Source organism: Mastacembelus armatus, chromosome 20, assembly GCF_900324485.2.
Source record: "Mastacembelus armatus chromosome 20, fMasArm1.2, whole genome shotgun sequence".
Taxonomy (NCBI): domain Eukaryota; kingdom Metazoa; phylum Chordata; class Actinopteri; order Synbranchiformes; family Mastacembelidae; genus Mastacembelus; species Mastacembelus armatus.
The window spans coordinates 19,077,833-19,091,622 of NC_046652.1; the positions used below are offsets into that span (position 1 = coordinate 19,077,833).

A 13,790-nucleotide genomic window follows, 5' to 3' on the forward strand; every position below is an offset into this window, starting at 1 on the left:
AATGATCCTAGTTAATCCAGCCCTGATGATTAGACAGTTTCCAGCAGCAGCTCTATGGACTCTGGACTCCTCATACACACAGATCAACACATTTGAATGACATTCAATAAATAGACACTTTCTATGTGACATATTGTGAAGCTGGACTTTGGAGAATAATCCTCCTTTTAGCCAAACAAAGCAGTGTAGAGTGTGATCTCTAGTCCCAACTCTGTCTGTCACATATATGAGAACCTGTGCTTATGTCATTATATGCAACATTGGCCTGTGACAGATGCTGATTGTTTCTGCTGTGCTCTTTTTATCAGTTAGAAAGAAAACAACTGTGTTGTCAGTCTTTGACCATGTTTAAAGTGCATTCATTTATGCAAAGCTTGGCTTGATTGGTTCCACAGACTTTCTACATGTGGCCAATTATATTTGGACACTAGAGCCTTTTCTAACCAGTCAAATATGAAACATAACTGTGGTTTTTGTTCTACATGTTCTCTGTATAGAACGTTGGGATCCTGGTAGGAAATGGAAAGACGAAGCTGCATCAGTGTGTGTGTGTGTGTGTGTGTGTGTGTGTGTGTGTGTGTGTGTGTGTGCGCGCGCGTGTGTGTGCGTGTGTGTGCGCGCGTGTGTGTGTGTGCGTGTGTGTGTGTGTGTCCTCAGCCTAAACTGTTTCCTCATACTCTTCTCACCTGTTCACGCCTCCTGAATCACACAGGTGATTTCCAGTAAATGGAAAGGGGCGGGGCCACAGTGAGTAACCAATCAAAGCACAGAGGCTGCAGCTGTTTGATCAGAAAACATTGGAAGAGGACAGAGGAGACCTGGAGACCTGTGAGTACTGATCCAATTTTATGTTTCCTGTCAGACTTTATCAGAGTCATGTGGTTTCTCAGCCTGATAGAAAGTGATGTCAGTAACTCTGACACATCTGGATCTGGATTTAAAGGGTTGAGGGTGGTCTCTGGTCTGTCAGTGTCTTGTGATGTCAGTAACTCTGACACATCTGGATCTGGATTTAAAGGGGTGAGGGTGGTCTCTGGACTGTCAGTGTCTTGTGATGTCAGTAACTCTGGCTCAACTGGATCTGGATTTAAAGGTTCTATCTGTTTAGTTTCTTTTCAGTCATTTTGTAGAGGTGAGAACTCTGACACAAAATATGTTGTAGTTGTTTTTATGTAATAATCTAAAAATATAATGTCAGACCTTCTTGGGGGGTCAGGTTCTGGTTGGTGGGCCCAAAAATCAGCCTTAAAGGTCCAGGACACCTACAGTAAAATATTCCAAACGACATGACTGCCTCATTGCCAAGTCATACAGCAATTTGAAATGACAGTCAACAAGTATGTGGCCTCACATCTGTGTGTGTCTGTGGCTGTTGGTTAATGTGTGTTTGGCTGGGACTGACCTGAACACACTGGTCTGACTTCATTCCAGGACCAGGAGCGTCTTCAGTCTGACACTGAGGCTCTAACCCTCATTCCAGTGATTTCATCAGTAGCTTCCTGTTTTGTTGTCAACAGGCCACAAATTGTGTTTTAGATCCAAACTAATGTGACAATCATTGTTTTTGCAGCCCTGGTTCAAATACTGGTTTCCCTCTCAGACCACAGAGGATGAGTCTTTGTGGGGGGACAGGAGAGGAGGACAGACCAGGGTCTCGAGGATCCATCTGTCTGTCCATGAAGATTGACTGGTCCAGAGATCGTCCTCCATACTTCAGTCCTGAACCTGGACCCTCAGACCCAAAGTAAGAGCCTGCTGTATACTGTACTAGGTGTGGACTACTGAGTTGTGGTGCTGGTCATGAAGACCTGGAAGAGTCTAGGACTTTAAAGTCTCTGCAGGTCTTTTGAAATGTATTTTTTGGAAATAGCAGACGTCATAATAGACTCAGCTGTGGAGCTTTAAAGGTGGTCTGTGGAAAACTGTACAGCAAGTAGCTGTGGCTCCAGTGAGGTTTGCTGCACAGATGCATTTGTTTGTTGACCAGCTGTTGCTCTCCAAACTATGGATTTAGGATTCTGTGTCCCCCCATGAAGAGCTGACAGCAGCTGAACAACCATTTCCAACCAGACATCTGTAGTTTGAAACAAAGATCAAGTTCCTAGTAAATAAAGAGAAAACCATGGAGAATAATGACACAGGTTCTTGTTGTCCAAAAGTGAACATGCTATTTAATATTTGTCTTTTTGAACAGAGTCAACATCCAACTGGTTTGAAATGTTGTTTTCCATCAAACATGTTGGATCAGTTGGAATAGTTTGTTGAAAAAAGAAAGGTGGAAATAATGAATAAAGTCAATGTGCAAACCAAAGAAAGCCCCCACAGACCCTGAAGAAGAAGGATTCAGAAGTGAGGACAGCAGAAGAAGAGAGGAGGAGGGTTTGGAACATTCATGGCCAGGAGAAAACACTGGGAGCCAGTTTCTCTAAGACTGTGGGACTGGAGGAAGCACAGCCACAGCATCAAACACTGACCAGTGTTAAGGGGCTGTAGTTGGTGCACACAGCCAGTCAACCCCCCCTAAGCCCAGTGGGAACCTCAATATGTTGAAACACACAAGTAAAGGCCAGAGCTTCCTGTGATGGTGAATCATTCAAATGACACCAAATGAACTTGTTCCAAAGCAGCAAAGAGCTTTATCAGGTCAGTTCAGAGACCAATGTTCATCAGGCCAAAAAGAAAAAGTTTGCATCCCCTGACTTTGAAATAGCAAAAAGACTCCAACACAGATTTTCTTCTCACTTTAATATGGGAACATCTGGACCAGCTGAATGTGCATTGATGACAAATCTGGGTTTCTTTCCTTTCAAAGTAAGAGCATGGTTTGCACTTTACATTTCACTTGAAAGACTGAAACAGCAGCTGGAATAAGGGTCAAAACAGGACTTTGATCCATTCAGCATCAGGACCACAATCATCTTTATTGTCTCATACAAGTTGAAATGAAAGTTAGTTTGAAAAAGACAGAGTTCCCAAACCACTGGGATCTTCTGTCAGACCCTTCCTGCAGTCTGAGCTGTTTTTAAGGCTCATCAAAGACAGTAAGATCAGGGATCCTGGTTCATGTGCAGCACAGAGTAACCCCCCCCCCCCCCCCCCCCTCTGGTTGGTCCCAGCAGTCAGCCAGCTGTGTATGATGGCTTAACTCCTGAACTGTCCCCCTTTGAGGGGGGAGAGTCTGAAAGAGCCTTGAAGCCAAACTGATGATCTGTGGAATAAATGAACCATTGAATCCATCTAACAAAATAGTTTCCAACACTTTGAATAGTGTCCCACTCAGAAAATGGGCCCCTGATGTTCTATGGTGCCTTATCTTTAATCAGTGGCACTAACAGGACAGATAACAGAGTCTGGTCAGAGCCATGAGACATACAAACAGGAAAACTAATAGTGGACTAGAGGACTGAAGAGGTCTCTGATCCACTGGCTTTGTTTTCAGACAGCTGATCTCAGAGCAGATCATATGACATTATAGTCTGGGAGTCATTACTCTCAGTATCATCCACCATATATGGATCACTGGGAACACAGTTAGACTGGGAGCTGGAATGTTTACATCACAGCTCTGCTACAGGATCTGGTCCAGAGACTCCACCCACTGTGTATGGGATCAGAACTTTACCATTTTATGGGCTCTGACCTCTTTACTGAAGTCCAGTATGACGTCATGATCAGATCCTGATCACAGGCTGTGTTACATTTGACATCTGCCCTTACAGGTAATGATACATGTCAAATATTTGTCCTTTCTGCAGACAGAGACCAGGTTCTCCAGGATCCAGCTGTCTGTCTATGAAGAGTGACCAGTCCAAAGTTAATCCTCCATTCTTCAGTCCTGAACCTGGACCCTCAGACCCAGTGTAAGATGCTGCTGTATACTGTAAACTGAAGATGACTCAGTTCTTAGACAAATTTGAAGGAACCAGGTAGAATCCAGGGACCAGAGTCCTAAAGCTCTGTTAACACAAAGACAGGAATCTGCAAACTCACTGGGTTCAACAGGTTTCTAAAGCACTGAGTGTAGACCCCCAGTCCAGAGTCCTCCTACAGCTGGAGGTTCTCCAGGCATGTGTCCAACTACAGACCTGGATGGACTCATGCAGGTCCACAAAACACAAACAACAACCTGTGACCTTTGACCTCTACACAAATGTCTTCACAGAGAGAAGAACAGTGGAATTTCTATGGAGGAGCTCCAGTCCTGTCAGAGCAGCACTGTCCAAAGTAAGACTGTCCATCTGTCTGCTGATGTCCTGCTCTCCGAAAACAGGACATCTTGTTTCATCCTGTGGTTGTTCTCTCTCACAGCATCAACATTTAAGATGATTAGAAACATCACAAAAACCTTTTCTGTCCTCAGGTTCTTTCTCTGGTCTCAGTGTTTCTTCTCTTCCAGTGGTCTCTGGTCTGCAGGAGGTTTTAGATCAACATAAGACCAGTCTGAGGACCAGATGTGAACGTGTGACTGAACGACCTGATCTCACAGGAAGTGGAACCCTCCTCAACAGGATCTACACTGAGCTCTACATCACAGAGGGACTGAGTGAAGAGGTTAATACCCAACATGAGGTCAGGCAGCTGGAGACCACTTCCAAGATGGAGACCCTCCATGACACTCCAATCAAGTGCCACGAGATCTTTAAAGCCTCCCCTGACCAGCAGAGACCCATCAGAGTGGTTCTGACCAACGGCGTCGCTGGTGTTGGAAAAACCTTCTCAGTGCAGAAGTTCAGTCTGGACTGGGCAGAGGGCTCAGAAAACCAAGACGTCAGTCTGCTGGTCCTGCTTTCGTTCAGGGAGCTGAACCTGATCAAAGATGAGCAGATCAGTCTTCTCAGGCTGCTCCATGTTTTCCATCCAACATTACAGAAGGTCACAGCAGAGCAGCTGGCTGTCTGTAAAGTTCTGTTCATCTTTGACGGCCTGGATGAAAGCAGACTTTCACTGGATTTCAACAACAGGAAGGTGGTGTCTGATGTCACACAGGAGGCCTCGGTCAACAAGCTGCTGACAAACCTCATCCAGGGGAATCTGCTTCCCTCGGCTCTGGTCTGGATAACTTCCCGACCCGCGGCAGCCAATCTGATCCCTCCTACGTGTGTGGACAGGCTGACAGAAGTCCGAGGCTTCACCGATGCCCAGAAGGACGAGTACTTCAGGAGGAGGTCCAGGGATGAAGAGCTGTCCAGCAGAATCATCTCACACATCAAGGCATCCAGGAGCCTCCACATCATGTGTCAAATCCCAGTCTTCTGCTGGATCACTGCTACAGTTCTGGAGCACATGTTGACCACAGAGCAGAGAGGAGAGCTGCCCAAGACCCTGACTGACCTGTACTCACACTTCCTGCTGGTTCAGACAAAAAGGAAGAAGCACAAGTACCATGAGGGACATGAGACGAGTCCACGGCAGCTGACGGAGGCTGACGGGGAAGTTCTTCTGAAGCTGGGGAGGCTGGCGTTTGAATAGCTGGAGAAAGGAAACATCATGTTCTACCAAGAAGACCTGGAGCAGTGTGGTCTGGATGTCCCAGAGGCCTCAGTGTACTCAGGAGTCTGTACAGAGATCTTCAAAAGAGAGAGTGTGATCTTCCAGAAATCAGTCTACTGCTTTGTTCATCTGAGTGTTCAGGAGTTTCTGGCTGCAGTCTACATGGTCCACTGTTACTCCAACAGGAAGACACAGGTACTGGAGAAGTTCCTGGGGGGAAAGTACAATTTAATGAAAAAAAAAGAAGCAAAACAGACTTTTGCTGAGATCAAAAATTTTTTGGGAAACGTTCATTCATCTCTGGTTAACTTCCTGTTGGGAGCCATGGAGAAATCCCTGGAAAGTAAAAGTGGCCACCTGGACCTGTTTGTCCGCTTCCTTCATGGCCTGTGTTTGAAGTCCAACCAGAGAGTCTTAGGAGGCCTGCTGGGTCAGACAAAGACCAGTCCAGGAACCATCCAGAGAGCCATCAACAACCTGAAGAAGATGAACAGAGATGATATCTCTCCTGACAGAAGCATCAACATCTTCCACTGTCTGATGGAGCTGAACGACCACTCAGTCCATCAGGAGATCCAAGAGTTCCTGAAGTCAGGGAACAGATCAGGGAAGAGACTCTCTGAGATCCAGTGCTCAGCTCTGGCCTACATGCTGCAGATGTCAGAGGAGGTTCTGGATGAGTTGGACCTGAACCAGTACAACACATCAGACCAGGGACGACTGAGACTGATTCCAGCTGTGAGGAACTGCAGAAAGGCTGAGTAAGTCCAGATGTGCCCAAGTGAAAAAAAATCTATTGTTGTATATTTTCTAAAAGTATATTGAGTATACTTTTGAAATACTTTGAAATACTTGAAGTTGTGTTAAAATGAAACCAGTGAAGTTGCTGGAAGCTGCAGTATAAATCTGCTTTAGTACATGAAAAACCTATTTTTCACGTATTATTGGGTACTTTTGCTGCCCAAAATACTACACTACTGTTAAAATATACATGAAACATTTGAAGTTGACTTGTTGCAAATGTCCAAAATCTATAGTGACATTAAACTGACAGTGTATTACTAATAGACTTTGAGCCAAAGTAAATGTACTTGAAATATACTCTGAACTCATTTGAACTATGTATGAAATACAATAGAATGAGGTTTGAAATGTGAAAAAAGTATGCAAAGTATATTTTTCCAAGTATTTGAGTATTTGTTGTGAAAATGAGCCACTGACTTTGTGTTAAATTGCAACCAAGTTGAACATGTTGCATTAAAAGACACAATGATATTGGATTGATATTCCTAGTAAATATAAGTCCACTATAAGCATCATTGTGTGTTTAATAAATACACCAACAATGCCCTCTGAATGGATTCTCCAAACACTGAGTCTGAAATGTAGATACTTTACTTAGATTCCAATCCAATGATGTTGGACTAAAAGCACTACTTCCTGTTAGCATGTTCTCAAATGCTCTTACTTTGAAAAGCCCAGTGCACTTTGAAGACGTTCTAAAAGGATTGAAAATAATCGGAACTCCTACACAAAGTCCAAAACCCGTCAGTCCAACAAATATTGATTTGAACTCTAACACTATTAAATCCAGCCATTTAAGGGCTTTGGAACAAAACAAGTCATTCAAGGTAACAACAATAACAATAAACAGGAACAACAGTTTGTGTTTTCTATTAGTGAGGTCAAAGTATTATTTGGCTGCACCACTATGGGACTAACATGGATTTTAGTGATCTTCAGGATTCTGCATAGTTCTCCGAAGAATTCTGTCCAAACATCCAAAATACATGAAGTAAACATGTAGTATGAAAGAGTATTTTGAAGTGAAACTTTGTCCACAGGATTTAGACCACTTCCAAGAGTCCACTTTCCCACAGCCAGGAACACATACATTGTGTACTTTAAATAAGTCTACTGAAATAGAGCTCAAGTTAAATGGAGGCATAGTATTATATTTGGAAGAGAATGAGACAATTTGAAGTAAAAACACAAACCATGAACAGACTTTTGGAAAATATCACTAAATATACTTCAAAATCTGTTGAAAGTAAAGTGCACTTTGAAGAAATCTGCTAAATGACTAATGAAGTAATGAGATCATTTCAATATACTTTGCAAACATTGACTTTGAATCTGCTTTTTTTGTCTCAGTAACTCTTTGACTAATCTTGTACTTTGGAGACTCACCAAAAATGTACTTTTACTACGTTTCAACACAAGCACAAATACACTTGGTAAAATGTGTGAACACACTTTATCTGCTAAAAGTAGAATTGAAGTCTGAAACAATAGATTGATTTTTCACTTGGGTGATCACCACCATAATGTTCCTCTTGTTTATTGTGAGAATGACAGCAGCTGGATTTTGTCCCAGATGTTCTTGAGCTGTTCCAAATGGTGTCAGTCCAAAAGCTGCAGATGTTCCAGTTGTTTTTTTCTCTCTGTCCAGTGAATGAACACAGTTCTTCTTTTTCTTTCCAATGGTTTTTCCATGGGACACATTTTTCTTCTGTTTCTCTTCACACACTGATGTTTTTCTGCCACATGTGGACAAATGTCCAACATTGGAATAAACAGGGACAGGCCTGTTGTGGAAGTTCCAAAGGAACTGAGTTTTCTCTGCTTCCTGTCCAAGATGAAAGCAGAACAAAGATGAAGCGTGTGCAGTGTGACAGAGAGTGAGAAGAATTCTTATTTCATGTCCAACCCACTGAGAGAAGATCAGCTGAACCACTGATGTGAAGACACAACAGGACATGTCCCTGTTTGACATCAAGTGATTCAACTCAATATATTGTCTCTGTCATAATAACAGCTTTTCTAATATATGTGTCCTCACAGACTTTCTGACTGTGGACTCTCAGAGACTCACTGTGAAGTCGTGGCCTCAGCTCTGAAGTCCAACCCCTCCCATCTGACAGAACTGGACCTGAGTGAGAACTACTTGTATGATCCAGGAGTGCAGCAGCTGTGTGGTGGACTGCAGAGTCCACACTGTAGACTGGAGACTCTGAGGTCAGTTGACTGACTGTTCCTATTGTAGATCTTAGATGTTGAATCCACAACTAAAGCTCCTGTGATTGTTGGTTGTTCCATTCAGTGTTTTCATTGTTCTTCTATTCTCAGCAGACTAAGAATGATTCCTTCAGTTTCACTTCATTTCACTGAGCTGTCTTCAATAATGTGTGTTCACTCATATTGAATAGTCATATTAATAATGATGTGTTTCTTTCTATAGAAGCTTTGAAGAACAGAGTGTCCCAAAAATGTCTGTCAGGAAGTTGTTCTGAATCCTTTGTGTTTCTAAACAAACTGTGGAAACAGTCCAAAGCTGAAACTGTTTCAACTGAAACTGTCCAGTGTTTGTCCAAGTTTGGATCCCAACAATATGTCAATATTGGACCAGACTAATATCTGACCTGATCCTCCTGAGAGCCAGAAGGAAAAAGGTTGGAATATTTCCATTTTGGAATAGAAGTGAAGACTTTGGGCCGTGAGAAACAAAGTCCTCTTTCTTTTTGGGGAAGAACACGTCCCTGTAGTGGACATTGGGTCTTGCTTTGTCCCAAAAAACACACAATAAGCATCAGTTTGCTGACGATAATGTTGGATTTTCTCTGCATTTCTATCAGATTTTTCTCACTTGATGAAACTCAGAGAAAACATATGACACAGTCAGTTGTCAACAATCTATGAATGGGATTCCAAAGCTTGTGTTTAGTGGCCAATGACACAGTGGGGATCAGTCCCAACACAAGGACATGATCTGGTCTGTGCATTGGGACTGGGCCATTAGAAAGCAGTTGTCAGCCTGTTGTCATTGCCAAGGCCTCAAATCCTGATGCTGTGTGAAGAAGCTTTGAGTAGTTTTTGTTCCTGAACTGAAGCCAGCAGCTTTTGGTCCTGACACTGTCCACCCAGTTTGTTCCCTGATCCAAATCTCATTGTGAAGAACAAATCCACAGTGTCTCTATAAAGTTGATCCCATAGAAATGAAAGCACATGTGGAGCACAGAGACACACAGATGAAATCATGTGTCCAGGTGGTTGAGCTGTGTTTAGTGTCTGAGCTGCTGCTGCTGCTGCTGCTGCTGCTTTACCTCTGCTGCTGCTGCTGCTTTACCTCTGTGCTGTGCTGAGGCTGCAGCCAATAAAGCCAGAGAAGAAGATGCAGAGAGGGAAGAGACAGGAGACAGGAGAGCCTGGGGGAGCTTCCTTGGCTCAGATAGAATAAGGAGGAACAATTCAATGCATTGTTTTGCTGCACTTTGGAACTGGGTCAACAAACTTTAAGCAGGAAACTTTAAAGCTGCACAGTGACAGTATGAGCCATCAACTAGATTGATTCTGCTGTTGGCTGGAAAGCAGCTTCTCTTCCCATGTGCTGACAATAATATCATGATATAGTCAGACTATTATTACTATTATTCTGACTGTTCTCATATTATTCTTCTCATTATTATCATTCTACATTTCCCTTCAGGGATTAATCAAGTTGATCTCATCTCATTATTCTAATGAAAAGAAGAAGAATTGTCATCATCATCATCACCATCCTCATTGTCATCAACATCAGTGTCACATTGGATCTCCTTCTTTGCTTCTTTATTCAGGTTGGAGAACTGCAGGTTGTCAGAGACCAGCTGTGGTTATCTGGTCTCAGCTCTGAAGTCCAACCCCTCCCATCTGAGACACCTGGACCTGAGCTTGAACAAGAACCTGCAGGATCCAGGAGTGCAGCAGCTGTGTGGTGGACTGCAGAGTCCAGACTGTAGACTGGAGACTCTGAGGTCAGTTCACTGACTGTTTGTTCCTATTGTAGATCTTTAGTGTTGAATTATTGTTTGAACTCAGTGTTTGCACAGACATAACTTCTATTGAAGTTGATTTTCTTTTCCTGTCTTTGGATTTTTCTGAGGCTAAATTTAGTCTTTAGTCCCAAATGACTGAGTCTCACAGAAAGTTGGTCTCATTGTGTCTAAAGAGTCACATGTGTCAGCAGAAAATCCTCTGAACTAATATTTGTTGGAAATGGATCCAGTTTCTTTGATGCAGTAGAAATATTTCTTTGATCATTGATATTGATGGTTGAGAACACACACAGACAGGTGTGTTTCCATCACTTCAGAGGACATTCCATTGACTTCCATTGATTTCCTGGAGACAAAGCCAAACCAGAAGCACTACTTGGTGAACCCTAAGCACAAGCTGAACCTCAACTTCCAGACAGCTTCTTCCACACAGAAATCCAAACAGGTCCTGGACTAGATTATTGGCCCCTTTTTAGATGTTGCCATTGGATTTGGAGCAGGTGGTTGACCTTGGACTCACCTGTTGGGAGTCCCAGTTAGTGCAGCCTAATAATCCCTCATTCAGTCAGTTGAAATGGACAAAGTCCTGTGAGGACCCTCTGGTCCCAACATGTAAGAAACAGTAGATCAGTTGACAGACAAAGCATTACCTTGATCCATGTTGCTATTGGACCTTGATCTGTTGTCCAGTGGCCTCGGGCTCCACAGAACCCGACTCCATGGAAACTTTAGTGCCAAAGAGGAACAGTGTGTCAGTTGTGTGGAAATATTTTGGCTTTAAAGAAAGAAGACGCTGCGTGGCGTCAAAACCTGCCTTGCTACTGTTGCTGCCTCAGGGGCCAAGACTAGCAAGGCTAAAAGGCCGAGCACCACTGTGTCAAATGAACCAATCCCACCCAACATGACCAGATGTTGGAAAGTTTAACTCCATATGAATCGAATTGAAAACATCACATGGAAATTCCTGTTTCTCACAATGACTTTGAATTAAAGTCAGAGATTTTTCATCTTTCTGCACTTTCTTCTTCATGTTAATGTGACATCAATTCACACCTCAGCTAATTTCATCATAACAGCCTGGATGGACCAGTTTCTATTGACACTTGTGTTGTATTTATAATATTGTGTTGTTCTATTCATTGTTCATGTTTGTTCAATAAGAAAACAGGAAGTTGGTCTTTGCTTCTTTATTCAGGTTGAGGAGCTGCAGTTTGTCAGAGACCAGCTGTGGTTATCTGGCCTCAGCTCTGAAGTCCAACCCCTCCCATCTGAGACACCTAGACCTGAGCTACAACATCCTGCAGGATCCAGGAGTGCAGCAGCTGTGTGGTGGACTGCAGAGTCCAGACTGTAGACTGGAGACTCTGAGGTCAGACCCCATGTTTAGGTTGTGTGCTGAGATGAATGTGATGTGAAAGTTGTGCTGACACTAAACTGCAGACATGAGGCTGATATTAGACTGATCCACACTGAGGATCTTCATGGGAAAAGCTGTTTTCCCTCTCAGAGAAATGTGGCTGCACAACATAAGTTTGTATAGATGGAGCCACAGGTGGAGCTGGCAGAGTTTCAGAGCTGAAGTCACTCCGTCTTTATTGAAGCAGCAGCATGTTGGCATTCATATTAATGACAGCTCTTTGTCCCTTTTTGGATGGGACTGCTTTGAACCTGCATCCTGTTGGCTTCAGCTGTTTGGAGTTTCCACTTTCTAAACTTCTACTTTCTAAACCTTCTTCAGCTCTGAACACATTCTGAAACATTCAACACTTTCAAGAGGAACTTTGGTTTCTAACGTCACATCTTTGCTTCTTTGTTCAGGTTGAGGAGCTGCAGTTTGTCAAAGACCAGCTGTGGTTATCTGGTCTCAGCTCTGAAGTCCAACCGCTCCCATCTGAGACACCTGGACCTGAGTCAGAACAACCTGCAGGATCCAGATGTGCAGCAGCTGTGTGATCTTGTCCAGAGTCCAGACTGTAGCCTGCAGACTCTGAGGTCAGTAGAGGGCTGGAGTCAGTCCATGGTGCTTTCAGCAGGATTGGACTAAACCCAGTCAGTATCAAAGCAAAGATCCAGGATTTCCTGTAAAGCTCCAACCTTCTCAGTGAAGCTGTGAGAGGAGAACAGGGACAGGCTTCAGGATTGGACAGAAAGACAGAGAAAGAGACAACAGTCAGCCAATCAGATCAGCCAGAAGCTTGTTGTGATCATGTGTTTGAGTTGATGTGAAGACGACTGTTGCTGATGAAGTCAGTGAGTCAGGAACACAAAAACAGTCTTTTATCCAGATCAATGTCAGGCAGCTGAGGTTGAGCTTAATTCCTGCATTTCAATCCGACAAACACTGGTTCACTTTGGCCTGGTCGGTCACCATGGAAACTGGGTTGATCAATATAGTCATCTATAGCTAATTTGCACTGAAGCAGGATCAGTTTCATGTCTCACATGAGAATTTATCAGTAGCCAATCAACAAAGTGGAAAAACTCCAGTCAGTCTTCAAACAGGATCCCAGTCTGAACCAAATCCTGGTTCACCTTAAAGTCACAGTGAAGACCAGAGCAGTGGGCTGAGTCCTAGGTTCTGTCAGAGGTCATGTGGGCTCTGAATCAGCAAATCAGGTCAATTGAAAGTTTGTGATCATTTCAGTTGAGTCTGATCTAATTCTAGCAGTGAACAGTTTAATCCATAATGTGAAGGAATGAATCCAAACTACAGCCTGTGATGAACTGAGGAGAAATCTGATGGGATTGTCAGCAGGGACTGGACAGAACACACACGTTGCAGATCCATGATGTGTGGTGGTGCAGTGTATTGTCTGGAGCTAGTTGAGGGTTTGATGACTCCTTGTATGTGGACGCCTGCTGAGAGAAGGAGGAAATAAAAAGGAGGAAAAGAGAATCTGATTATTTATTTACTCTCTTTCTAACTGAGGTTTGTTCCAACAGCTTTGGCCTCTATGAAAAAACAGTGACTCAATGTTCCAAAGTCAAATCCTGTGAGTAACATTGAAACATTGTCTTCATCTAATTTTTAAAGTCTGATTTTACAAAGTGTTTTTGCTCATTTCATTGTCAAATCTTTCTAAATTGTGTTTTTGTCTTGGCTCAGGAAAACACCTGCGCCCAAAGAACTACAGGCTGTGTTTGATTTGAGGTTCCTGCAGATCCTTCCAAGTCTCAACAGGTCTTGAAATTCCAAATCTGTGGAGAATCACATGAATCTGGGAACTGAACACCCCGAAGAGAACAGAAATGGACAGAGTTCCAGACAGATCACCAATCACATGGTGTTCTGCACAATGAAGGACCAACCAGATGGATTCTAAGATTCTTTTCCACCACTGCAAACAAGCTGCTGTTAGACTGTTCTAATGTTTGATTCTTTAATTCAGCTCATGTCTCTGATCAGTTCTCCCTCTGTTTCCCCCTGTGGAAATATTGGAAATAGCTGAATAAATCTTCCAAAGACAACTGACTGGTATCATTGAT

General features: G+C 43.2%; 1 protein-coding gene and 2 pseudogenes across 1 annotated transcript in view; 2 read left to right on the plus strand and 1 right to left on the minus strand.

The window, feature by feature from the left end:
- The window catches only part of LOC113121849 (uncharacterized), a 1,077,549-nt gene that overhangs the window by 815,179 nt on the left and 248,580 nt on the right, over positions 1–13,790 (plus strand).
- The window catches only part of LOC113121854 (uncharacterized), a 957,344-nt pseudogene that overhangs the window by 649,991 nt on the left and 293,563 nt on the right, over positions 1–13,790 (minus strand).
- On the plus strand, positions 672–13,757 carry LOC113121871 (protein NLRC3-like; annotated as a pseudogene).